At 38.9% G+C, this 26,911-nt stretch overlaps 1 protein-coding gene across 2 annotated transcripts in view; it reads right to left on the bottom strand.

The window, feature by feature from the left end:
• LOC138364253 (uncharacterized) overlaps positions 1 to 26,396 on the bottom strand; it is a 29,318-nt gene extending 2,922 nt beyond the window's left edge. Inside the window, exons 1-3 of one of the 2 annotated variants that reach the window (XR_011228357.1) lie at positions 26,148 to 26,396; positions 18,412 to 18,609; positions 9,018 to 13,091 (exon numbers count right to left, since the gene is read on the bottom strand). The gene's annotated coding sequence lies outside the window, so the exon portion shown is untranslated. Of the gene's footprint in view, positions 1 to 9,017; positions 13,092 to 18,411; positions 18,610 to 26,147 lie in introns of those variants that run through there. The other variant, XM_069323638.1, reaches the window with a different exon arrangement.
• Positions 26,397 to 26,911: the final 515 nt, after the last annotated feature.

Below are 26,911 nucleotides of genomic sequence, written 5' to 3'. Positions count from 1 at the left end.
AGTCGAAATATCGTAAGTCAAAGTGATTTTTCCCATAAGAAATAAAGGGATTTGAATTAATCCATTCCCCACCCTCCAAAATATTAACATATAAATACATTTTATACTGAATACAATGTTTTTTCTAACTACAATACAGTACCTAAGTTTATCTTACCTTTATGGAGGGCTCTTGATGGCGTATGGATGATGGTGATGGGGGAGGAGGAGAGTTGTTACTGTTTGGAAGGGAAGTCCCCTTCCATTATCACATCAGGCAGTGATGTTTTCTCTGGGGTACTCTCTCTCCTACGTTTTGCCTGAATACCGCTAGGACCTGGTTGTGGTTCAGTGCTTGTTTGTCTCACTACAAATTTGTCAAGAGACATTTGTTTTTCCCTTCGTTTTAACATTTGTCTGTAATGATGCATCACTTTAGCACCCATAATGTCCTTTTCTTAGCCAGTATGGTGGATATCGTTGACTGAGATTTGTTGTACTGCCTAGCCAGTCCAACAACCCGCACACCACCTTCATATTTATGAATGACCTCTTTTTTCTGCTCTATGGTCATCCTTAAATGGGATCTCATATGTTGAGCCTTACCACTGACTTTCCTGGGACTCATGGCGTGATATATAATAATTACTTAAATATTCAAAATGTGTGTGTGTGTGTGTGTGTGTGTGTGTGTGTGTGTGTGTGTGTGTGTGTGTGTGTGTGTGCGTGTGTGTGTGCGTGCGTGTGTGTACTCACCTATTTGTGCTTGCGGGGGTTGAGCTTTGGCTCTTTCATATCTACATTTGAAACTGTGTATGGAGTCAGCCTCCACCACATAACTGCCTAATGCATTCCATCCGTTAACTACTCTGACACTGAAAAAGTTCCTTCTAACGTCTCTGTGGCTCATGTGGGTACTCAGTTTCCACCTGTGTCCCCTTGTTCACGTCCCACTAGTGTTGAATAGTTTATCCTTATTTACCTGGTCAATTCCTCTGAGGATTTTGTAGGTTGTGATCATGTCTCCCCTTACTCTTCTGTCTTCCAGTGTCGTAAGGTGCATTTCCCGCAGCCTTTCCTCATAACTCATACCTCTTAGTTCTGGGACTAGTCTAGTGGCATACCTTTGGACTTTTTCCAGCTTCATCTTGTGCTTGACAAGGTACGGGCTCCATGCTGGGGCCGCATACTCCAGGATTGGTCTTACATATGTGGTGTACAAGATTCTGAATGATTCCTTACACAGGTTCCTGAACGCTGTTCTGATATTAGCCAGCCTCGCATATGCCGCAGAAGTTATTCTTTTTATGTGGGCTTCAGGAGACAGGTTTGGTGTGATATCAACTCCTAGATCTTTCTCTCTGTCCATTTCATTAAGTACTTCATTTCCTATTCTGTATCCTGTGTCTGGCCTCCTGTTTCCACTGCCTAGTTTCATTACTTTGCATTTACTCGGGTTGAACTTCAACAGCCATTTGTTGGACCATTCACTCAGTCTGTCTAGGTCATCTTGTAGCCTCCTACTATCGTCCTCAGTTTCAATCCTCCTCATAATTTTTGCATCATCGGCAAACATTGAGAGAAACAATTCTATACCCTCTGGGAGATCATTTACATATATCAGAAACAGTATAGGTCCAAGGACTGACCCCTGCGAGACTCCACTCGTAACGTCTCGCCAATCTGAGACCTCAACCCTCACACAGACTCATTGTCTCCTGTTGCTTAGGTACTCCTTTATCCAATGGAGTACCTTCCCTTTCACTCCAGCCTGCATCTCCAGCTTTTTCACTAGCCTCTTGTGTGGCACTGTATCAAAGGCTTTCTGACAATCCAAAAATATGCAGTCTGCCCACCCTTCTCTTTCTTGCCTTATTTTTGTTGCCTGGTCGTAGAATTCAAGTAACCCTGTGAGGCAGGACCTGCCATCCCTGAACCCATGTTGATGCTGTGTTACAAAGTTCTTTCGCTCCAGGTGCTCCACTAGCTTTCTTCGCACAATCTTCTCCATCAGCTTGCATGGTATGTAGGTTAGGGACACTGGCCTGTAATTCAGTGCCTCTTGTCTATCCCCTTTCTTGTATATCGGGACTACGTTAGCTGCTTTCCAAATTTCTGGCAGCTCCCCTGTTGCCAGTGATATGTTATACACTATGGAGAGTGGTAGGCACAGTTCTTCTGCTCCTTCCTTTAGTATCCAAGGGGATTCCTTCTGGGCCGATAGCCTTTGTCACATCCAACTCTAGTAAACACTTCCTTACTTCCCCGCTGGTAATCTCAAACTCTTCCAGTGGTTCCTGGTTAGCTATTCCCTCTCTTATCTCTGGGATTTCTCCTTGCTCTAAGGTGAAGACCTCCTGGAATTTCTTATTCAGTTCCTCACAAACTTCCTTGTTTGTAGTGAATCCTTCTGCCCCTATCCTTAATTTCATAACCTGTTCCTTTACTGTTGCTTTTCTCCTGATGTGGCTATGCAGCAATTTAGGCCGAGTCTTTGCCTTGCTTGCGAAGTCATTTTCGTATTGTCTTTCTGCCTCTCTTCTCATCCTGACATATTCATTCCTGGCATTCCGGTATCTTTCTCTGCTCTCCAGTGTCCTGTTATTCCTATAGTTTCTCATGCCCTTTTACTTTGCTGCTTAGCTAGCCTACATCTCTGATTAAAAGAGTGAGTGAGTGAGTGAGTGAGTGGAGTGAGTGAGTGAGTGAGTGAGTGAGTGAGTGAGTGAGTGAGTGAGTGAGTGAGTGAGTGAGTGAGTGAGTGAGTGAGTGAGTGAGTGAGTGAGTGAGTGAGTGAGTGAGTGAGTGAGTGAGTGAGTGAGTGTGAGTGAGTGAGTGAGTGAGTGAGTGAGTGAGTGAGTGAGTGCGTGCGTGCGTGCGTGCGTGCGTGCGTGCGTGCGTGCAAATCACAAATATTAACACGTGATGAAAAATGTCACAGGATCAGACCATGGAGGAGGAATTGACACAGGAATTTCCTTAAGTACTTTCTTATTTAATAATACCCTTCTGAAGATGTATTATTAAATACGAAAGTACTTAAGGAAATTCCTGTTTCAATTCTTCCTCCGTGGTCTGACACTGTCATTATATATATATTATACACACGGCTGAGTGGATAGTGCTTGGGGGTCATAGTCCTTATGGCTTGGGTTCAATTCGTGGCGGAGGCGGAAAAAATGGGCAATGTTTCTTTCGCCCTGATGCGCCTATTCACCTAGCAGTAAATAGGTACCTGGGAGTTAAACAGCTGCTATGGGCTGCTTCCTGGGGATGTGTGTGTGTGTGCATGTTAGATAGAAATATATGTAGTAGGTATAATAGAGGAAAATAGATTGGTTAGAAAGGCAGGGTCCAAGAGCTAATAACTATTCTGCAGACACAAATAGTAAACACACACACACACACAGTATAATACTGTATATATATTCATTCCTTCTGAAGATGTATTAATATACGAAAGTACTTAATGAAATTCCTGTTTCAATTCTTCCTCCGTGGTCTGACACTTATCACATTTTTCATCACGTGTTAATTTTTGTGATTTACACACATATAATATACTGTACTGGAGGTTTGAGTGAGATTTTTTTTTTATGGATGGAAGGGAAGTCATAACTTTTCAGAAGGTAGGTCAAATTTGTACACCTCCTGGTCCCACTTTAAGACCCTAGGAAAACCAGGTACTGTACATTGGGATAAAAAAATGTCTACCTAGAAAATTATAACTCCATTAGAGCCAAAGAAACACCTTTTCCCTCCTACAAAATAGTCTCAATAAATTATTCTCATTACTCCTGCTTCTTGTGATGTTGCTCTTTGTTAATCCTATTTCTTTGTTACCTTGTTCCAAGGTCAGACTTTATCTGGTTATCCTTACTAATTCTGCCTTGATGTTTTCTCACATACAGATAATGTGCACAAATATAATGGTGTTACTGCTTTCTTAACTAGTATGTTTATAGCTAATATTCAGGCTTGGGGTTTCTGTGGTCTTAATAGTGTTGGCTTTATGTCTTTCCAGTTGCCAAGTCCCTTCTTCGCCTTCTCACCCCATGGCTAAGGGTGAGAATCATTTTACTAATCTACTTCTGTTAGCTCATCGACAGTTTCCTCTCCAAGAAACCATCCGCAGTATGCCCAGAAATCACGTGTTGAACGTAATGAAATGCCCCTTTCTTTACGTATAGTTCCCACAATTCTTCTATGGAAACTGGAGGGCATTTTTGAGATGGCACATATGTAAGGTACATATGGAGATTGAACCCTTGAGTGACTTGAACTGCCATCTGGAGGTGCAGTTGGATACTAGCATACAGTTTGTTGATGTTGGCCAAACTACTGTTTTAGTTTCAAGATTTTCCTTTAATAAAAAAACACTTATTAGTTCTGATTCAACTGTAATTTTCGGAGAGCTTTTACATGGTTCAGTATTGATCTCCATACTATAGAATGGACATAAAATTCCCTTGCATGAGAACAGAGAAAGATGACAAAATTAATCCCAGGAATTAGCAACCTCATTTATGAAGAGATTAAAAAAAAATTTGGTTTTCACACTCATAGAAAGACAGTATGGAGTGACATGACTGAAATACAGTACTGAATAGAAGTGGATAAAAGGGATTTAAACAAGGTTCTAAATACAGTATACAAACACAGAAAGGAACAGAAAATAATGGATATACAGTACATTAGAGTACGGTAGTTTATATTCAGGAAAGACCTGAATAAATACTGGTTGAAGTGTTGTTGATTTATGCAGCACATTACCAGGTAACATATTAGATGTGTGATCACTGGTTAGTTTCAAATATAGGTTAGACATATACAGTACAGTAAATGAATAAATTTGGGTAGAAATGTATAGAAGCTGCCTCATACAAGTCAATAGTAGGTGCTTTATTCTTATGTTCTTATAGTGACAGTTAGGGTATTTACCCCCACTGCAACAATAATTTGTCTTGTTTATTTAAAGGGTTTATAGTTTCCTTTGTGCAATTGCTAGCTTTGGTGTGACTTTCTGGTAAGGTTTCCTCAGTTTTGTAGTTGATCTCTGATCCCCAGTTTTCCTCACCTTGTAGAGAGCCAATTCTAGTCATGGCTCCTGGCAGGAATTGGCTGGGTCTCAGAGGCCTGGCATGTAGTGCTACAGTGCAGTGGTACCAGATAAAGCTTCTGGAGCCATTAAGGAGAACCTCCCAGAATAAATGTAATGAAAATATTATCTGCTGGAAATTACGTTACTTGACAATTCAGATTTTACCACTGGAATCCTGATTTTTTTTATGACTCATTCAAATTTTGGAGAAAAGGTCCAATAAGCAGATTTGGTGAAGTGCTTAGATTAGAGGAATCCATTATATGGAGGTCTAGAATTTGGAGGGAGCACTATATACCTTAAAATACATTTTTGTCTGCAATAGCTTATGGTGTGAAAGACCAAACTTCAGATAACCAAAAATCTACTTTAATCATAGCATTGCCGGCAATAACACAGTACTGCAATAACTAGATATGTTCAATCACATAAGGGATGACATAGCTGCTCACAGTACTGGCCCAGGTAGCAATTTGCTCCCTAATGAATCTATCTATGTCAAGCTAGAGCTCAATATTGGTCAAGATCTCTGTTATTACTAAAGTATTCCAGTCTGATCATATTGGATTTGAAATTTACTGTAGCTTTCAAACCCTTCACTTAATTTTTTGAGTAACTGTACCGAGAAATAAAACCACTCACATATTCAAAATGATCTGGTAACCTTTAATCAAACACAGCTGAAACTTCATACCTGTTTATAGTGTTATACATTAATTATAGTAAGTAGTGCAATACAACAGCTTTTTTGTGTGGCTGTATTCAGCTTATATATAACCACTCTCCTCAACTGTGCTAAAGGTAACTCGTGTAGAGGACTTGAATTCATTGTTGGCGCAGATATTGATACTGTACTAAGCTCAATTTGAGAGAGAAGTACTAGCATGACTTGTAATACTTTCCACATCTTATCAGACCTGTGTTAGTCAGTGTAGTTGTGGGCACAAGATATTTTCCCATCACCTCAAATGCTACAAGTTGAACTAATACTGACCATTACTTAGGGATGATATGGTAAGCATAGAATGCTTATGGTTACAAAAAAAACATCTATCTTTACCACTGGCACATGATGATGTTGCTAAAATAATTATCAAATGAAGGCACCAAGCCAGACAGATTATGTAGCACCATCAAAGTAGCAGGATATTCAAAAGGTGCTAATTATCACTAAAGGTGTCAATAAGAGAACAAAAGTGCACAAGACAAGCGATGTCAAAGGTATCTGATTCACCAAGGATTCTATCAAGGGACAAATGACCATGAGGGACAGTTGAGAAGCAAGACACACGAACATCCTGAAAATCAGGAGACATTCAACAAGGAGATGCTCAGAGATGGGTCTCTCGAGTCATTGTCAACAAGAGGAAGAGTTACAGGACACAATCCACTTTCTTTTAATTAATTTAAATTCGTAACCAGAAGAATGTACTGTACGCTGTCTCAAGATTAAAATGCAGACACTATCAATGTACCAACAAGGAAATAATTACAAAAATACACTAAGTGGGACAATGCAGTTCAGATAAAAAGGAGCAAGAAGGGGAGTTCCATTAAGTGCCTGCGAATATAACGTGTATGGCCAATACATAACCTCACTAGAGGTGTTTCCCACTGCTGGTTACTGTGGTATGAGGAGAGCCAAGGGGACAGGCTACCGATAAGAGCACGCAGTTTGTTATCAGTAACAATACACCCCTGTACCAACGACCCTGCCAACGGTCACAGATTGAGGACTGAATGATTGGGTAGAAATCAGAATAAGGAATAGTGTAAGGACAAGTTAATGTGGCTAAAATGCATACCAGATGTGGAAAGTGTTGGTTATCTCCTCTTCACTGCTTGTCATTATTCATTAGTTAACTTATGAGTTGACTTACCTGGTTTAGTTTCCACTACTGTACAAGTATTTTCCGGGATATTTTGGAGCAGGTAGTTTAATGAACTCTTAATATGATTCTGATTTGTATAACTCCAACAGAAGAGAAAATTATGTGATGATAGGTGAAATTTAAAATCTATAATTAAGGAAATTTTTATTGTACTGTATGATTAAGCCTAAGAGTCATTTTAATTGAAGACAGCAAAACTGGCCAGTGCCTTAAAGCAGATATGTTTCAATTTTGAAAATATAGATAGCCTGCAATTGCATGGTACAGTTCAATACTGTATTGTGTGCTCTCAAAGTTGCATGAAACAGCTCTTTTAACCCAAGTACAGTACTAAGAGTGTAGATGAGTTAATGATTTAGAGTTTTGAACATGGATTAACCACTGGGATTGCTGTTTATTTATGCATCATTGTACATCTCAAGTATCCTGGACTTTGTTATAATGTATGCCGAGTTTGTGGCCAAGAAGCAGAGAGCGCCTAAATATTAATGTTTAAATAAGTGCTTTATTGAATCAAGATTGGAAAACCATCTTTTAGAGGTACCTGGTACCCTTTTTCTCCACGTACATGTATCTTAAGGTTTCGTTTGTGTAGTTTTATATTAGCAGGGTTTAACGGGAACGTAAACCACCACACAAAACACGGCCGGTGCTCACCAACTGACGAGTGTCATATATCAAGTGACTCGGTGTAAACACAAGCCACTTACATAAGTAATCCCAGAAATTAGAAACCTTCCCTATGAAGAGACATCAATCTAAGAAACAATTTACCCACAGTAAATTGGATAAGTTTAATTTCAAGAAAGGTACTGGTTTGAAAATAGGGTTGTGGATTTATGAAACAAATTACCATGTAACACAATAGTTGTGGATTCACTGGATACGCCTGCTGCAGTTTCCCCTATTCTTATGTTTTAATACAATCTGCAAAAGCTGCTTTTCCCCAGACATGTAATTTTGTTGCATAACTTCAGGCAATTTTACAGTATAGGATACAAGACAGTTATGCTATAAGCCACCATCACAAAGTGTGCACAGTAGAAATGATGGTGCAGTTACAATTATTGGTTTTCCTTTCTTGACCCCTCCCCCCCCCTCTCCCCAGCCCAACCACTTGGTCTGGACGCCAGAGCAATGGTCTCGCTTCATGCAGGTCGGCATTCAATCCCCGACTATCCAAGTGGTTGGGCTTCATTCCTCTCTCCCGTCCCATCCCAAATCCTTTCCAAGTGCTACATAGTCGTAATGGCTTGCTGCTTTTCCTGATAATTCCCCCCCTCCTCCCACACACACACATCCTGCAGGCACTTTGTTAGAATTTTTATACAATTCTTGTTCACAAAACCATAAAGCATTCCAACCTGGAATACATGCACACTGCATGTGCCATAAACAACAACAACCTCTTATACCAAACTGATTTATTTAACTGCGACACCAATTTTCCAGCTAAGATCCCACCGAGTTGTCAACAAGAGGAAAAGTTACAGGACACAACCCAAATTTGTTTAATTTAGGAAAAAGGAAATTTGTAACTGGAAGAATGTGTGCCGTCTCAAGATGAAAATGCAGACACTACCAAAACCAATGTTCCAATAAGGAAATAATTTAAAAAATACACTTGAAATTCTACCCAAGACATGTACTGACATTTACAGAAGCTGAAATGCTATGGTGACAATTACACAATATTAAACACAGTAGACACTGTTACCATATTAGATGAACATTGAACATGCATGACCTTGACCATGACATTGAACATTGATCAGTTTGCAGACAGAAATTGTAAGGACAATATACCTACAATCAAGTAAAAAACTATTTCCCAGGTTTTCTACTATGAAGAACAAAGACATTATATAACAATAGTACAAAAAAATTGATGCTGCACGAGATGGTTGAGCATTTACAAATGTACAGTAATGTCATCTGGGTTTGCAGATGTAAAACTGAACAATGCCAGAGCAAACTGGAATTTGACTAGTGCAAATATATCATCATAGTACTACTACACTGGAATGAAAGTTCAAAGACTGGGATTCAAAAGTAGGTTTATTGGAGTGCATACCAGTGCTTATAGTAAACAAAAACAACAACAAATAGCACCTGGAACATTTACAATGAACACAGGATCACCAAAGGAAGTTCCTGTTAAATTAAGAATGGAGCTTTATCCACTGTGTATTTATCAGCAATTTTATGGATCATTTTCCACAAGCTGAATAGTGTCAGCCACAATGATGATACCAAATAATTGCCAACAAGAGCCATTGTGAATAACAATTGTGAATTGAATAACATTGTGAACAACAAGAGCATTGTGAATGAGTTTTCAACTATCACACTGGCTTTTTTACAGGCAATAAGTACTTGATAGTGTTCTTAATATTACTTATTTCTTCCTGGCTACACACACCTGATAGTATGGCCACCATTATTCCACCAAGGAACAGTTCATTTACTATGGCTTAAGAACAAATGAGGGATGGAATGGGAGCGGCACTAAAGATTCCACTGCAAATCTTGATAGAAAGTACTGATAAGTATTTGTGGTATTACAGAGAACTGTAACAATGTAAGTTACTTGCAGTGTACAATGTTGAAGTGCCAACTGAGAGGAGAAACAGAGGACAGACGTTTGTGAAAGATAAAGATGGAAAAATAATCAGTTATAAAATCATTTTCAAATATAAAAATAAGAAAATGGAGCAAACTGACAGACTGAAACGGGTGGATGTATGAGTACGACAATTTGAGTTGGATAACCAGTATCGAGGATCACAAAGGAAGGGAATAAGAGAAAGGGTGCTAAAATTTGATCAAAGGAATTTGTGGGGGTGTTGCCAAACGAGCTGTTGTGCCATTAAAGTTACACACACTAATACACATCTCCCAGCTTTGAGGGGTCAAAGTGTAACTAAAAATACTTTTTGCTTCCAAATAGGAGACATTAAATATTCCAAAATATAGTACACAATAAGCAATACATTTTAAACTTTTAGATTATTTAAATCGACTCCACACTAAGTATTATTTTCAACTTATTTAAATCATAGCATAAAATCCTACATAGAGCAATATAATGTGAAGGATGAGAAGTTATAGTGTAAAATGTACTGTACATATACAATATCTACACATGTCTAGAAACAAAAGAGGTTAATGAAAGACATTAGGCTATCAACGAATACTTTTTGAAAAGTCACTTAATTTTGTATCAATAAGATAATGATTAGCAATTTCAAGCCTTTTAACACAAAAATAATTCTTGTTAAATACTTATTAACATGTTTGCTGGGAATCAAAATTGCCAAAACCCAAGCCACTTGACTAACAGAAGATTACTCATACAAAAAAAGATTAAAGCAAAATCCATTGTTACTACCAAAATTCGTTTACCATTGTTACAAAACCATAGTGATCAGTTGCACCATAATATACAATACTGTACTACTATGTTTACAATTTGGGTAATGTTTACAAGTGACGCAGTCACATGTAAACAACACAAGTCACAACATATTAACAAAAAATTAACAACATTATGTATTTAACAAGCAGTAAGTATACTCTACTTCTTAAACACGAGGAGAAATGGGTCGAGGAATAATTCACACTTTAACAAATATGAATGCTATGTAATGTATTAAAATGGAGGCGGTAAGTGAAAGGAAATCTCTGAACTTAAACGTGGCTGACAACTTTTAATGTATGGAAATTATACAAACTGGCATATATATAATATGCATTTATTTAGTATTTATATACAGTGCAAACCTAAAATTCAAGGAAGTATCAAAAAGCAAGGAAGAAGCCAAAAGTAACATGTCAGTATACACACACTGTTCTGTACTAGACTTCCACTATGGGCATAAAGAGCTATACCTCACTCCCCTCTACTCACTGATAGACAAGTACAAATGTGTATCTACTGCAGGAAAAATTAACATAATTTGGAAATGACTATCATCATAATTTAAAATAAATTATAATAGCCAAATGCATAAATGAAGAACAATATAGTATTTGTAAGCCATTCTGGAAATTAAGATAGTTGTCTTCTCACACCAAGCTCACACTTCAAAACAAAATGCATTATTGCATTTCCAGAGTAACAATACTGCATGTAGAAAATAAATTGTCATTGAATCAATTTCTACACCTGGCAACTTCTTATTGTTTTAGTTTTGGAAAATTCAGGTTCTGAAGTATTGGGTGTTGCCTTACTAACTTGAAAGAGTTATTTGCTTTATACAAATATACCTATCAAATATCTTCAGAGAAAAAGTAAGGTACAGATTTAAGCCTCAATATCATACATATATGTACTATGGGTGCAGACGATGAGTCAATAACGTGGCTTAAGATATGAAGAGTAAACCACACACCAGAAAATGAGGAGACGACGATTTCGGTCCGTCTTCAACAATTTGGGTGGTTAGTTCAGGCTATGGCTCAATAGCCAATTCATATTATAGTACACATAATACTACTCAATTTAATTATCACAAACAAATGATCAGCAAGATAGAAATTTACAATATGCCTTTCAAGTACTGTATACTTTATGTATGTGGTACTGTATGGATGAAAGTACTGTATGTGCAGGTGTAATTACCCAAGCATTACAGGATGAGAGCTATGTTCGCGGTGTCCCGCATTCCTTATAACATTTTGAAACTTCCGATGGTTGCATGCACTACCGGCTCACTTGAATCATTTCCACTCATTTTGCAAAAAGAGTACTGTATTAACAAAAGTTATTTTAACACCTATATTTTTTTAACTTGAATTTATGTCCTCTTGTTCTCAGTGTTGCAGAATGAAAAAATACTGTACTTCCTGAGTCAGTAAATTGTAAACCACGTGCCACAAAAATGCAAAATGTACTGTTCCAGTCTCTCTTTTTTCCAGGCCAGAAACCATATTTTGTATTTTGGTGGGCTGCATAGGGTACGAATTTCTTGTAGACTTGGAAAAGGAACCTCACAGTCCCCACCCATACCACAGGATATGAATTTCCTGTAGATTTAGAAATTATACTTTGATAGTATGCATTATTATGCCTACTATCCCTGACTTAACACTGGCGTCCAGATGACGCTCTCGGCATCATCAAAACAATACATGTGGTTCGGGGAACGATGCTCTCGGCATCATGCATTTATTTTTGCTTATTCTTATTATTTAGTATTATTATTAAGTGAGAGAGTTTAACAGTGGGTTGTGTACTCACCGGCAATGCCCGGCGTACCTTCCAGGGCAATGTGGATGACTCGCCGGGCATGCGAAAATGTTAGGCTGACACCAAGACTCCTGTCAATCTCGACCCACCGGGACCTCTCCCCCACTTACCCCCAGACGAAGTCCCTACCAACCTCCACTCACTCTTAGTTGAGCATTGAAATATTCAAGACACAGCAAAACTAGAAGACTAGACATAGCCGAGGCAGGACATATCAAACACACTCATCCAGCAAAACACACACTTTGGTACACTTATATCCTTTAGAACAAGACAACCCCCACCTCATCACATACCTACTGCCCGAGCTTAGGAAGTGATGTGGTGGAGGCTGACTCCACACAGTTTCAAATGATATGATAGAGCCCAATAAGCTCAGGAACCCATACTGTACCAGTTGAGAGGTGGGACCAAAGCACTAAAGCTAAACCCCCGCAGCACAATTATATGAGTACATATATGCAAAAATATACATATTGTACATTTACAGCTGCTAACTTTTTTATTACAGTACTGTATTTTGAAAGCATTTAGAAATATTAAGAAAAATAAAGATACTGTACACATCAATAAATAAATAATTATATATTATACATACACACACATACTGTATATGGGTATTAATTGTCTGTACAAAAATGGTTCTTTGTTTGTATACAAACAACAATTTGGAGGCAATTTAAGGCAAGACATTGAAGAGCAATGGTGAGGCTGGCACTTGGAGCCTATGGAAGGGCAGATCATGTTAGGTCTTGATAGGATACTGAAGCAATTTTACAGTCTCATCCTCATGGCACTTGGTCAATGAAGCTGCAGATGTGAGTGCCACGCAAGATCTGAGCGGTCAGCCCCATCCCTTGTAACGTTGCTGTAATATTTACTATGTCATTAGTAATATTATTTAATAATGAATGGTCACAATTACTGTAGTCAAATTAAATAAATGACACTACAGCAGTCCCAAATTTTTTTTTTTTTACAATGCCATGTATTGACAGAACTTAGCAGTAATTTGTCTATATTCTGAAAGCCAGGAGTACTAACTAGAGTATGTTGCTAATAGAAATGTAAATTAAAAATGAAACCAGACGCTTCAATTGCAGTGAATCAAGGAAAGTATCTCTGGTCTCGTGCAAGATAAAGTACCGATACTGTATCTTGCAATACAACATTACAGACAATAAAATTACATATTCCAAAAAATACACATCTAGCCCATCTTAAGCAGAAATGTAGATAATATTAAGAAGTAAAGTTTCATTACAAATACAGTACAAGAGAATGGTGGTAGTGAGAGAATGAAGATCGGAGCGCACTACGAGTCTGTGCATGGCTACATGCTTTGTATATCTGGGTAGAATGTGGGGAAGGGGGGGTGGGGGGAGGAGTGGAGAGTACAAAGAATTATGTGGGTGAGCAAATTAAAAAGTGTACTCATCTAGTCATGTTTAACAGGGTCAAACAATAATTCCATTGCTCAACCTTACCATTTTATGGTCAATAAAGTAATGCCTTTCAATAATCATATTTATCATAACCTCTCAATTCTGACTTCTCTCCCTCTTATCATTACCCTATTCTTTCTATCAGATACCGTATACCCCTCACACCCACCTCAGCATCTACCCAATTATGGCAGTCTGGTTCTCAAGTTTGAATAAAAGCTTTTCAATCAAGAAGGTGTAGATGTTTTCTAACAGTTAAAAAATATACAGTCAGCCCACCTTTCTTTCTCCTGTTTTATCATTATCATTTCATTACAGAACACTTCAAGAGATTTGTTAAGACATGATCTACCTTCACTGAAGCCATGGTGCTTTAAGACAATGCACCCCTTTTTTGTAAGCGATCCACGTGTCATTTCCTTGTGCATTTTTTTAGTATCATGCAGGGAATACTTATTATTGACAAGCTATATTCCAGAGGCTCTTTCATCCCTCTTTATTGTACATATAAGGGATGTATAATATGTACATATATTGTACATATTTGCTTGTCTTCCATTGTTCCAGCAATTAATTTAGTTTGTAGTGATGAATGGGAGGCTCAGGGCCCAGCTGCCTCATTCTGAATGCATGGCGAGATTGGGAGTTTACTCTCTAACAAATACTGTACTTTCTGAATTTTTTTAGTGGTTCTAAACTGTACTTCCTTGTCACTAATTCAACCCATCCTCCTAACATATTGTCACATTTTGACGTATACTCTACCCAAGGCCAAAAAACTGTCGTACTAGAAAATAGTAGCAGTTCGCAAAATTGATGTACTGTCCCGTTTTGTTTTTGGTCCTGATATGTTAGAATAAGGCGACTTTAGTATGACAGTTTCTTGACGTTGGAAAACCTTAGGAGGACGGGCTGACTAATAATAGCAACCAGGTTTTTAGATGCCGCTGCTCAATCTGAAGTATGAATTACAGTCTGGTTGACCAGGTATCCTTTGAAGTTGATTATCAAGAATGTTGGAAAGTCGAGCCCTAATTTTTATACAAGTGTCACTCGCCATACTCACTGCAACTCTACTTTTCAAAGAGGCCATTTTGAACATTTTGTTGTGCCTCCTAGTCTCACGCCGAGTCATTTCCGTGTACAAATTTGGGATCAGTCCCTCAAATATTTTCTAAAGTGTCAGTTATTATGCATCTCACCTGTGCTCCAAAGAGAACATACTGATATGAGGTGGGTATTCTATTGGGTTCTGTGGGAAAGGGGGAATCCAGGTGATGGGTGAGGTGGTTTAAGTGGGTGGAAGATTGTTTGAGGGTAGGAGGGGTCAATGTAGTTTGTGTGTTAAGAAGGTGCATGGAGGATTTGAGTACTGTACAATGAACAGGTGACACGATTGCTAGTGGGCAAGTTCATATAATGTTAAAGTATAGTACTGTATAGTGCCAGATAACTGTAATTACAAATGCTAGTACAGTACATACACTTTAACTGATACATTAACCCTTAAAGTGCAGTTATCATCATATAGTGATCCCAGGGTGTAATGAGGTTATCATATGTTGATCCTTGGGATAATGTGGTTATCATCATATGTTGATCCCTAGGGTATTGTTGCATCACATGTTTAATTGGGGAATTGAGGCATCATATACTCGCCTAGTTGTGCTCGCAGGGATTGAGCTTCAGCTCTTTGGTCCCGCCTCTCAACTGTCGGTGAACTGGTGTACGAGCTTCTGAGCCTATTGGGCACTATCATATCTACATTTGAAACTGTGTATAGAGTCTGCCTCCACAACATCACTTCCTAATACATTCCATTTTAACTACTCTGACACTAAAGTTATTTCTAATGTCTATATGGGTAGGGTAAGGTAAGGTAAGGTAAGGTAAGGTAACTTCAAGGGGTCCATTTGGGTACTCAATTTCCCCTGGGGTAATGTGGCATGCGTTGATCTCTGGGTAATATGGCTATCAAATGTTTATCATAGTAATCACCACCCACTTTTTATACAATTTATGTAAATGTAGCAATAATACATTTATGTGATTGTAACACACGTATGGATGTAATTTAGTTAGCCTAGACCCCATTACAAAATTCTTTAGTTTTTAATTGCTTACTATAGACGAGGTTGTCTTGTACTGTCAGCAAGGCGCTCATCATCAAATCACAATTTGAGGTTTCCCACGGGTGTCTAAATATACTGTACTGTATTTCTGGAACATGACCAGACAGTAGCACCAAAGAGGTGGATTGAAAGACACCACCTTTGAGCTGTCAAGAACAGATTTACATTGACCAGACCACACACTTTCTAGTGTGTGGTCTGGTCAACATACTTCAGCCACGTTATTGTGACTCATCGCCTGCAACAGATTTACATGCACAATCTGTATAGGTGTACATACAGTATTACACTGTAGGCCTGTTCTGTAAACAGCACTTAAACCACTTTTTTGTCAATTATATTTGTAAATAAATTTAGTTGTTCTACACATTGTATAAAAGGTGAAACAGCATATACACAAACCTCTCCTAACCCAAACATGATCACCACAGCTTGCCGCTTGGGTTTGTCAGCAAACTTGTCATAACAGCCCACCAGACCACACACTAGAAAGTAAAGGGACGACGACGTTTCGGTCTGTCCTGGACCATTCTCAAGTCAATTGTGTCGACTCAAAATCAACTTGAGAATGGTCCAGGAAGGACCGAAACACCGTCGTCACTTCACTTTCTAGTGTGTGGTTTGGTCAACATACTTCAGCCACGTTATTGTGACTCAGCGCCTGAATATACTGCTATCACCATTACATATTAAGTGTCAAAACTGATGCATAATTTTAACACTTCCTCTTTCCAATACACTTTCTCCATTCCACTACTCATGTAGCTCTTATACACAAGCACATCATTCAAAGGTATGCCACCAGACTAGTCCCAGAGCCAAGATGTATAAGTTACAAGGAAAGGCTACGAGAATTAAACCTCACATCCCTGGAAGACAAGAATTAGGGAAGACATGATTCCCACCTACAAAATTCTCATAGGAATTGACAGTAGACAAAAAAATTACTTAGCATGGGCAGAACATGAACAAGGGGACACAGGTGGAAATTTAGTAATCAAATGAACCACAGACACATTACAAAGAATTTTTCAGTGTCAGGGTAGTTAACAAATGGAATGCACTAAGCAGTGATGTGGTGGAGGCAGACTCCATACACAGTTTCAAATGTAGATATGATAGAGCCCAATAGGCTTACGAACCTGTACACCAGTTGATTGACAGTTAAGAGGCGAGACCAAAGAGTCGAAGCTCAACTTGTGCTCAATATGCACAACCGAGTATATCAATAGAATAATGGCGATGGCTAAGCCATACTGCAATCATTAGGAAATCCCTCAGAAACTTGGACAAAGGACCCGTCCGAGCACTATATACAGTACAGTACATCCTACACGAGACCATGTCAAGAGTATATTGTCGCAGCATGGAACCTCTATATGAAGGCCCAGTCTCTCACTTTTTTTTTAATAATTGTCCAGGACACACCAGGAGCCAGATTCACGAAGCAGTTACGCAAGCACTTACAAACCTGTCCATCTTTTCTCAATCTTTGGTGGCTTTGTTTACAATTATTAAACAGTTAATGAGCTCCGAAGCATCAGGAGGCTGTTTATAACAATAACAGTTGATTGGGAAGTTTTCATGCTTGTAAACTGTTTAATAAATATAACCAAAGCCGTCAAAGATTGAGGAAAGATGTACACGTTCGTAAGTACTTGCGTAACTGCTTCGTGAATCTGGTCCCAGAACAACATCGCTTTAATTTGAAACAAAATTAGAGAGACTTGACACTAGGGGCTCATACTACCCACATCACAATCCATCTACTCTCATACAAGATAATTATATAAGAGTTGCCCCTACCACTGCAGTTACTGCAAATAATTCATTAAATAAAATACTCTAATGTATGAAACAACAAATATTTAATATCAAAATGACAGCCTCATTCTAACAGAGCACTATTGTTATATCGGGCACTTTGGGAGCTATAAAAGATAAGAATTCATTAGCCATTGTCTGGTCACTCAGCACTGTGGCTTGCAAAAGAGGTTAATGAAATCTCGCATAACCCCTGAAATTATTGGACATTAAGAACTAACAACTTTATCCAAATTAACACTTTTATACTGTCCTATGGGATCAATTTAAAGCCAAATCAACCAACCTTTCCTTTTCTTTAAAAAAAGTGCCTCTAAAATGCATGATTAAAAAAATCCCAAAAAAAAACTGTAAATACCACTATGTATTAAAGTACATGTACAATATTCTACTTATATAAAACCCATACCTGGCGAGAGAGAGTATACCTGGAGAGAATTTTGAGAGTTCTTCTACGCGACAACAGGCCAAGCCTGGCTCGGCTAACAATAGGCTCGACAACTATCAACACCCCATTTTTAAAAGTACCAAAGTTTTGTATGCTAATCTTGGCACTATTCTCCAAGAATGCAGTTTGGTACAGTACACTGAATTCATGTCGACTTCATCTTGCCAGTGTTTTGAAACAATGCAGCAGTGCTGTTGATTTAATCTCTTGCATACTGCCCTTAGATAATAAAGTGAAAAATATGCACAAATCCTAATTACAAAAAATCTTAATAATCTCACTTGGCAATTCACTGTTATAGAACATCCAACACAGCGTCTCACATTAATTGCAACTCACATGGTACTGCAGGTCCACGTAATCAGCCCAGGCTAATCTGTGTGTGCTCTTAGTGCTGCCATATACCAGGAATTAGGGACAAAACAATCAAGTGATTGATGATTGTATCCACACCTCCTGTTATCCGCATGGAAACTTTGATGTTGAATAACACCTTGACGTCATCTGCAGCGAAGGGGTTAGGAGATCCATCCCCCTCTGCAATAAAGCTTTCATTGAAAATGTGAAAATATGGAAAACCCAATTTTTTTTAGAACAATACTATATCTGAAGAAAATAATGACAGCCCTAAATGTATGCAATTTTCAAAATATGGTTACCCCTACCCTTCTCCCAGGGGCTAAATTATTCAAATGCAATTCTCCCAGAAAATATGTTGGGTAGAATTGCAGAAATTTGCATAAACAGTATAGTATTGAAAAATTAAACATTTACATAACAGTATAATGCAAAATAAACATTTTGCATATCACCTAGCACCTTTTTTTTTTTAATTATTAGCATTTGAAAATTATTTGAGGCAATTAATACACTTCACAAATAATAATTAAAGTAGATAGCCAAAGTTTAAATAGTGTGGTTTTCATAAGGTTTATACATAAGTGTAAAGAGATTTAATTCTAATATTGCTCCAGTAGGTAACCTGTGAAGTGCCTTAAACATTTTACCAGACAATCTCAATTTACTGCCATCTGGGCAGGTAACATATCACATTTGTATTACAATAACACCATACGGAGGCCTGGTCGACGACCGGGCCGCGGGGTCGCCGAGCCCCGAAATCCCCTCAAGGTAACGAATCACCTCAAGGTACGATACAGAGGCAAATAATATTGGATCTCTATTTTCCCACAATTCCTAATGGGTGCAATTAAAAAGGCACGAAACATCCACAAAGGTTGAAGAGGGATACGACTTACACCACTGTATCTAATTTCATAACCTCTCTGTAATGGCACTTACTAAAATTGGTAACAAGAGTCCTTCAATTTGGATAAGAAGTCTTATCCATTACAGGTCATGCAGATGATGCTCCAGATCTTTTCCATGGAATTAAAGTATGTATGTATGTATGATACATGTATTAACAATAGTAATAATAATGCTTAAACCAAGAATATTCAGTTCTCACAATCACTGCCTAATAGTATATTGCATAAATGTGTGTTCAATAACACTTCTTTACACAAAATTTTGTTTTATTTTATTTTCCATGTGGGTTGACATTTTACCTAATGTCAGCAGGTAAAAACATTTTTGGTTTAAGTCCAAGAATCATCTCTTGGGCTTAATTATAATTAATCTTTGGCTAGGGTTATGATATCTTAAGGATATCATAACCATGAACTTATTATAATTTACACTGTTAATACTTTAAAGCTAAACTTAATAGCATTAACCATATTCTTGGCTGAGCAAGCTTCATAATTATAGCACAGTATGTTAAAGTGTAGTTGTCTGGACATTCTGTTTTGGCTACCCTCTCAAAGCAAAGTTTCCATGACAACAACACATTACATACAAAATATTTCTATATACATACATCCTACTTTGTGCCATATGAGTCACCAATTCATAGACTAGGCAGTCACCTTAAGTTCATTGTGGACCGATTAACCAATAAAATATGTCACATCAACAATGAGATCAGAGCCATATTAATAACACAGCTTCATGCAACACCCACAAACTCCAACTGAATGGGAATGGACACTTGTTAACAGATGGAACACTAATAAAGTATCTCCTATTCTTCTGTCACAAGAAGAACTACACAAATGAATTGCCCTCCTAACTATACAATGGAAAAGTAGTTTCCACAAATATATAGACATTTCATAGGTATTAATATGTATATTTTTTTATGTAAATCATAGATGTTTACCAAATGTTTGCCAAATGCCTCGACAGAACTTTGTCGAGGCATTTGGCAAAAGGAATGTACAGAAATCTATGAAAAGATTTATGAGAAGTACTCACTGCAATTACTCAAAACAGAAGAGTAAAGGATGAGATCTGCAAGTCTCAGGACTCAAATCGTGTACTAGAGATTAACCATTTCACTGCTAAATGCATTAATCTGTGTACTGTACTGTACAGGAATGACTTCCTTTCCAGCTACTTGTATACCCATGTATTAATTACTGCATCTCTCTTGGGAAAAGTAAAATCAAACAATGTATACCTGGAGAGGGTTCTTGGAGTGCTACTCCTCAAACCCAGCCCGAGGCCAGGCTCGACTTGTGATAACTTGGTCCAACAGGCTGTTGCTTGGAGTAGACCGCAGGCCCACAGATCTACTACAGCCTGGTTGGACCAGCATTTCTTTTTGCAAGAACTTATCGAAATGCCTCTTGAATACATGCACCTTTGTTCCAGCAATATTTCTAATGCCTGCTGGGAGTGTGCTGAACAGCTATGGACATCTGATGTTCAGGCAGTGCTTTCTGATTGCGCCTATGGCACCTTGACTCCTCACTGGTTCCATTCTGCATTTCCTTCCGTATCTTTGACTCCAGTATGTTGATATTCTACTGTGCAAATTTGGGACCTGGCCTTCAAGTGTCTTCCATGTATACTGTATATTATTTTATACCTTTATCGTCTCCTTTCCAAAAAGTACATTTTAAGAGCTTTGAGACTGTCATTTATTATGTAATGGTAATGTCTACACACAAACATAATAACACAGGATAAAAACCCTAACTTGTGTATTTTGTGAGATTTATGTAAAGAAATTACACAAAGTCTTTCACACTCTCCTGAGTGCTTTGTCGAGATCTGAGTGTGTGGTTAGGACGAAACCTACATCTACATGTCTCCACTCACTTATCACATACATTACACGTGGAAAATATTAGAGGGGGCTGGTCCCAAACCTGCACACAGAAATAACACCACATGAGACCAGGAGGCATGGCAGAATGTGCAGAATACCACGTTGAAAAGCAGAGGTGCAAGCAGGTTCTCCCTCAGGTACGCTGAGAGAGAACTATCAACATCAGAGGCCCGAGGCTTAGAACACTCTTCAACTACACTTAAGGGGCCTAAGTGGCCAACCCCTCACAGTGTTCAAGAGAGAACTTGATAAGCACCTCCAAAGGATACCTGATCAACCAGGCTGTGATTTATACGTCAGGCTGTGACTCATACGTCAGACTGTGGGCAGCTGCGTCCAACAGCCTGGTTGACCAGTCAAGTAACGAGGAGGCCTGGTCGAGGACTGGGCAGCGGAGACACTAAGCCCCAAAACAATCTCAAGGTAACCTCAAGGTATCACTGGCCACTCCTACTTTCCAGAAATATAAACTTAATTGTTAGGAAATACAGCTTAAGTGTTTTTAATGAGGTAGCAGGTCTACAGGACAGGATAACACACACTTGTCAGCATGGAAAGCAGGGACATGCCCAGCTGAGTATTTGGAATGATTAAGAAACTAATGTCACAGAGATGGATTACTGGTAGACATTTGAGTCCAATTAAAATCAGATTGATTGACAAATGAAGATTAAGCCATCCAAAAGGTGAGTAGCCTGTAGGGAAATGGGATTGATGACAGGGGCCTGACAGCCGAGTGGACAGCATTTTGGATTCGTAGTCCTGAGGTTCCGGGTTCGATCCCTGGTGGAGGCGGAAACAAATGGGCAGTTTCTTTCACCCTGATGCACCTGTTCACCTAGCAGTAAATAGGTACCTGGAAGTAGACAGTTGCTACAGGCTGCTTCCTGGGGATGTGTAACAAAAAGGAGGTTTGGTCGAGGACCGGGCCACGGGGACACTATGCCCCGAAATCATCTCGAGATATATGAGCTGTGTGCATGGAGTGATTTTGAGCCAGGATAGCCCCAGAATCTATTGATGTAGAATGCTAAGGGTGTGCAAGTATGTAAAATGTCATGGTACAATTAGTTTTTACAAGTTCTACTGCTAATTGTCTCATGTTTACAATTATGTTAACAATATATCATGTCACGTGAATCCCCTGCAAAGCAGTGGAACTGCCTTTTCCCTTCACCTTCAATGCCTCTGCACTGGAAGTCTCTACACCAGCCCAGATGAGTCATCAGTCCTGCCACCTCTCCATACCCCCCTCCCCCAGGGCCTGGTACGGCCTGGTAGGACTCAAGAGGCAAGCTGGGCGCTACTGCTAACCGGTAGTTTGCCCCCACAAACAAGCAGTTATCCGCCTTCAACTGGCAGTGGTGCAGCTCAACACAAAGGCACCGCCAGCCACAAACTAGCAGTTTGCTAGTTGACCAGATGTCCACCTTGTGTTGACACCTAATGAGTCATCACCGCCGGACTATATAAAGGGCACCACCTCCCTGGAGAGCCAGTCTCTCTCTTAGTGCTCTAGGAACACCTTAGTCCCCTACAACGCCGTCTGCCTTCAGCCAACGTCATATGCTGGATGCTGTGGTGGTATGGTAGTTATCGTCAGTACACCAGTATATCTTATGCTTTTTATTCATTGCTTAGTTTATTTTTGCATTAATGTCATATTAACTTGTTCACCTTTGCATTACATGATAGCCAAGTATTGGCATGTGTCATTTTTGTTCATTAATATTTCAGTAAATTGTTTTAATTATTTATTTGATGATTTTCATTTGTTTCCACCTGCGACTTACACACTGCAAGGCCAATAACAGCATTTTTTTTTTTATTTGTGTGAGGGAGAGCCATACCATCTTGGTTCAGTATAGAGTAGCTGCGATACCACAACCCGTCACAATCATCTTTCTAATTCTTGGCTAAATCTTACTCACTTAATGCCTAAAATGTAATTTATTTAGATTCATATACACAGGTTTAGTTTAGCCAGCACTGAAATGATTTGTGCAAGTTGTTACCAATTAATGTTTCCGAGTCTGATGATGATAATGTTTACTTGCTACTGTGACATGTAATATATTTACTGTAGTACTTTTAATGTACACTTTCTCAATCATAAATGTAGCAGTCCGTGTGGCATAGTGGTAAGACACTCGCTTGGCCTGGGTTCGTATCCTAGCCGGGGAGGATTTACTGGGCACAAATCCTTAACTGTAGCCTCTGTTTACTAAATTTTTCCAGGTATGCCAAAGAATATTAGGATTCAGGACTTGCCAAAAATGCTTTGCGTGTTAGTGGCTGTACAAGAATGTAAGAACTCTTGTACAGTACAATATATATAAATAAATAAATAAAAAAATGTACTACATTTATGAATAAAGTCTGACTGAATCACAATTCTAAATAAAACAAAATATGGTTTTGAGTGTAGTGAAGTATTACTTTCTGTGCGGGTCGCTCTGATGGACCTTTGAGCCAGGAGCTTTTGGAACCACCAGGATGATTATAACCTTTCCCCAGGCTTTATAATAATCTTTACAAATAATATTTTGGGTTAATGTGTGTTAAGGGAGAGAATGACGATTCAAACCCGAGCCATAACCGAGGGAACAGTCCGCTATAACACAGCAGAGGAAAATACCCTCAACACCATATGAAAGTTAATTACCAACACAAGAATTACCATTATAGATTACACTACCTCCTGCCATAACTAGGTGGTGGCACTAATAGTACAGTGTCATAGGCAAGCAATCTCAGGGAAGAGGCAACTTATTTGTTGTACTGCATTTATTGTTATATGGAATTCTATACATATGAAACACAGTTTGCCTAATATTGACTTTACACTTTTCCACCCTGATGACGTTCTCGGCGTCATAAAACCAAAACACGCAGAGTACGTGATGACACTCGGCGTCGTGCATAAATTTTTGCTTAGCCTTATTATTAAGTATAAACATTTGACATTTGGTTGTGTGCTCACCGGCAATGCTCGGCTTACCTTCCGGTGTGATGCGGGTGGCCCGCCGGGAGTGCGAAAGTGTTAAGCCATTTTCTGTATTACTGTATATGGTATATGATTCAAAATTGAAAAAGAAATTTAAATAAAATTGATTTTCATGTACTTAAAAGGCACATACAGTATTTTCTTATTAGAAATGTCATAAAAATTGAGAAAACCAAAAGAAAAATACTCCAAAAATCTAATATAACTGACGATTATAACTATTATATACTGTAGTTACAGTATTTATAATGATACTGTATGTCTTGAGGACACAAAAAACTTTTGTTTTAGGTTGCTTGGACCACATTTATATTTGAAAATAAAGAAAAACTAATAAGAACAAAGAAAACTTCAGAAGGCCTAATGGCCCGTACAAGGCAAAGCAAGGTATTTATATTCCCAAAAAATCATTCGTAGACTGTACCCGTATAGCCCTAATTTACATATGAAACACTCCAGAGATCCAACATTTAGAACATTACAGTACAACATTACAAATCAAGGATTTCATGTGGATTATTTATTATAAAGCACACCTTATAAACATTTTAGCAGTTGTAGGCCCTCCCAAAACAGAAGAGAAAAACAAACACAAAAATTGACCCAAGGAGCAAAGTGGCTCTGTCTCTTAATTTGTTATAGTGAGGTCTCACGATAGTAGAGTGAACTGCTGACCAGGAACCCCAAGGACACTTGACGAGTCTCCAGTAACCAAATCCAAGAAAGTCACACGATTACAGGGGGCATTCGATCCCTCTAACATTGTCGCCCCTCAATCAATCACCACATGGATACCACTTGAAACATCCAAGTAACCCTGAAAGTAACCCTAAAACGTCTATACAAGTTTCAAGCACTCTTGAAACTTGTATAGATGTTTTCCCCCAATATGATGTCACTGGGAGCCACCATGAAATGGTTACCAAGAGCTACAGGAGCAGCCCCACCAAGGTGCCCAATATCAGTTGAACTCCAATGCTGCCCAAAAGCAACAAGAAGCAGAAAATTAGTTGAATGTTTGCAGGAAGCCACTGCATCAGAATTACCTCCAATACCAGGAGGCAAGACTGGACTCTGGTGTTATGCATAGCCTAATATTACTTCACCCGTGTATCATACCGGTCTGGTACACCCTTGCATAAAGGGGGTATCAGACCCCTTGTGTCAGGCACCTTATAAGGGGCCTGACAGCTGGGTGGACAGCACTTCGGATTCGTAGTCCTGAGGTTCCGGGTTCGATCCCCAATGGAGGTGGAAACAAATGGGCAGTCTCTTTCACCTTGACGACCCTGTTACCTAGCAGTAAATAGGTACCTGGAAGTTAGACAGCTGCTACAGGCTGCTTCCTGGGGGTGTGTAACAAAAAGGGGGCCTGGTCGAGGACCGGGCCGCAGGGACGCTAAGCCCCGAAATCATCTCAAGATAACCTGCACTATACAACACTGATCTAGATCAAGATTTTGAACCCTAGAAAGATCTGGCATTGTTAACCACCAAGATGGTCTAAAAATCGATCAAACTAATGATTTCTTATCAATTGCAATTTTATATCTTCAGACCTGCCGTTCTTCTCCCTATAGAGTTGGCAGTGGCATGATGTAAATGCCATATAACCATATAATCAAGTGAAGAGTATGCTAAAACAAACCAAAGTGGTTTATTTTCCTCGAACCCCTTTCAAATTATAAAAGGGAGTCCTGAAGAATATAAACCTATATATAAATTCCTTTAGTTTGCAATCTAAAACATTTCGGTGACACGATTAATCTCTTATCTCACCCAGATCAGAGCCAGAGTGTTCCCCGGCGTTCAGCCGCGTGCCGGCGTTCACCGACACATCACATTACTTTCCTGCTATATTAACTTTAAACGGGTGGAGATAATACTTACATATTATGAACAAGAAGTCTGTCACTCGTCTGCTGAGAGCACACTGTACCGCCTCCTCTTCTCCTCTCACTGTAGGATCACTCTTCGTACTACTGTAATATACCACGCCACTCTAACGTGCTTGGTGGTCCAATGCAACAGTTCACGCACTCTACGACTTAAACAAACCACAGTGAACAGCACATCTTAAGAAAATTATTCGCATAAAGTCCACCATGTAGAAACCAGCACACCGACTGTAAACATGACGGGAAGCGTTGCCAGGGTGTCGTCCCCTGTCTCACTCTTGTCGTTTACTTCCTCTTCATCCCTCTTCCTCACATATTCCAAGCTCTGACAAGCTAATTTAATAATAACGCATATAACTCAGTTAAAATATTTTTATTTTAGTGAAAGAAGTATGTATAATTTGTTATAATGAAATGTTACTTAAATACCTCAGGCTCTAATGAGGAAATATTGCTATATTCATTATCTGAATTAGCTTATATATTATTTGATATCATTTCTTACCTACTATTGTCCATGTATACGTTGTTATTTGTATATAATTGCTATATATTATCAAAATGTTGTATTTTTTTGCGGTTTTTAAGATGATCATCGTACATGGCTGGAGTCCTCCCCCCGCCAGCTTCAGGAGGTGCCGCCAGAGGACTCGCCTGACGCTGCCGTCTCGACATCACTTCTGAACCGCCAAATTTAAACATTTGTTCGACTTTTCCAAACGAACGAAGGTAACTCAGATGCAGTTTAATGCTCCC

This window comes from Procambarus clarkii, chromosome 13, assembly GCF_040958095.1.
Source record: "Procambarus clarkii isolate CNS0578487 chromosome 13, FALCON_Pclarkii_2.0, whole genome shotgun sequence".
Lineage (NCBI taxonomy): Eukaryota > Metazoa > Arthropoda > Malacostraca > Decapoda > Cambaridae > Procambarus > Procambarus clarkii.
Note: the sequence above shows the minus strand (reverse complement) of the source record. Positions and strands in the feature narration are given on the sequence as shown.